Here is a 2523-nt window from a genome sequence, read left to right as displayed (position 1 = left end):
GTTCTACATTTGCCATATATATATATGTGTGTTGAAACATCTTTAACTTGTCTCTTTTAATTATCTTTTTTTTCCACTTTTAATTTTTGATAGTTTCAGGTTAGCTTCTCTAATCAGGTTTATTTTAGATGCAGATTAATAATAAATTTTTATGAGGTTTCTATAGATACTTAAAAAATCCATCTTCTTTGCTTTTTGATAGTGAGGTTAAGAAATGATGGTTATTTTACAACAGATGTTTCTCTTTCTTTGGGAAAATTAAAAATGTCCATGGATTTATTGGTGGATGTAGCAGATAATTATAAAGAAAATATTGAAATAGTGGCTCCAACATTAAGGACAGTGCTGCCTTTGAGGTGGTGGGGGATGGGTTAGCATGGGATGGGACCGAGGAAGATCACACAAGTGGGTCTAGGTCAGCCTATTGTGCTGTCTCTTAAACCAGATGAAGAACATACTGGGTATGTTTTATGCTTAAGCTTTATACACTTCAGATATTTTAGAAATTTTATTTACTAATATCCAATAGTTTTTACAAAAGAACTAGCATGTACCAGATGGAAAAATGTACTAGGCCCTTATAAGAAAGTAGCAAACATGACCACTTGTTCAACAGCTCATTAGAGAGTTGAGTAAGTGTAACTTTTAAATATCTCCCTCTACCTCTATTATCCTCAATTCATTTAAAACTTAAATTATCAAAAAATAAAAAACAGGCTTTCAAATTGAATGCATTTCACTTTTTTGAAAACTCAATCTAAAAGACCATTAGTCCAGCAAAGTTAAAAGAACCCAGAATATGCAATTTCATAAAAATATACAATTTATGAGAATCTGACAGAAATATGGCTCAGGTTTGGGTTTGTAGAGTTTTTATGTGTTTCTTTCTAATCTGTTACTGTGAGTTGTTTTTGACTAGAACAATCTTTCCTAAAATATATTGCCTAGAATATGAACACTGAAGGTTTGTAGAATTTGGTGGTCAAATAATTGTGGGAAATGTCTATATAAACAAAGTTAAACAAGTTTATCAGAGAATATCTCAGATTCTTAGTCTGCTAATGTAGTTCTTACAAGGCTGGGGTTGGGAAGATGATGTTAGTGTGTAAAATTCCTACATTTACTTTCATTGACTATTTTTTTTCTGAACTAGTGTTTCACAAAACACATTTTGTGATATATTGGGCTGGAGGATTAAAAATCATTATTACGTGACCACTAGTATTAATCTGATTATCATGGCAATGACTAAAAATGCTACCTCTTTATGTATAACTAGAGGCCCAATGCACGAAATTTATGCACGGGTAGGGTCCCTAGAGGCTGCTGGCTGCCGCCAAGGGCCTCCCTTCATTTCGAACCACCCTCTGGTGGTCAGTGCATATCATAGCAAGTGACTGAAGCCCTGGTTGGTCCAATTCCCGAATTAAGCTTTTATATAGATAGATAATTTCTGTTAATAAGGATTGGTTATATCTTTCCAGTTCTAATTAAGCAGAGGTTAACATTCCAAATGTGTAATTTAAAAATTAAAAAAAAAGAGCCCAGCTCCCTATTCCCTGACTGTTCACAACCACCTAGGCAGAAAATTAATACGCCAGTTGAATTGGGATGAAAATGGACACCAACTAGGAACACCCAAAAGTTTGGATACAAAATGTTTCACATTCACCCTAGTCATTTTGGCTCAGTAGATAGAGCTTCGACCTATGGACTGAAGGGTCCCGGGCTTGATTGTGGTCAAAGGCACATGCTGGGGTTGTAGGCTCAATCCCCAGTGGGGGATGCAGGAGGCAGCTGATCAATGATTCTCTCTCATCACTGATGTTTTTATCTCTCTCTCTCTCTCCCTCTCCCTTCTTCTCTGAAATCAAGAAATATTTTTTAAAAAATGTTTCACACTCATCACCAAATAAAACCTTCTACTGAGGTCCTATTCTTCACAGGTCATGCACATCTGTGAAAAAGTCACCACTTTGCCCCCTCATGATTTTCCATGAATAGGTATCCCTTTTGCTCTAAGGTTTCACAGGCCAAAATTCAATATGGCAGGAAGGTTGCTCTCTGAGTACTCATTTATTGTGAGAGACTAAAAACAATCATGATTTGGTTACTACTGTGAACCTGATAATGTTGGCAATGACTGAAAACTGTTACTGCTTAAAACTTTCGGTGCCTAATATAAAAGAACTGCTCCCTCTTGTCAATTCAAATAAGAACGTGTTAACTAATAAGCATTAGTGATCATTGCTTAACTAATAAATTACAGTATAACCAATATATTCTGATAGAACTGTGGTATCAGAGGAACATGAATATAACCTATTTCTTGATCCCATGTCTGCTCTCCAACATGGGTAGGCATGGTTGTACACAGACAGCATGGGGATGCAAACTTCAAGAGTCTCAGACAGGATGAGGCTTATGAGAGAGGTGCTATTTACTTGCTAAGTGCCTCCAATAACCAAAATTGTTGCTCTAATTAGCAGCAGGGGACTGGATTTGGGTAATACTAGTAAAACC

This window comes from Plecotus auritus (assembly GCF_963455305.1).
Source record: "Plecotus auritus genome assembly, chromosome: 1".
Taxonomy (NCBI): Eukaryota; Metazoa; Chordata; class Mammalia; order Chiroptera; family Vespertilionidae; genus Plecotus; species Plecotus auritus.
This window is presented reverse-complemented; position numbering follows the sequence as displayed.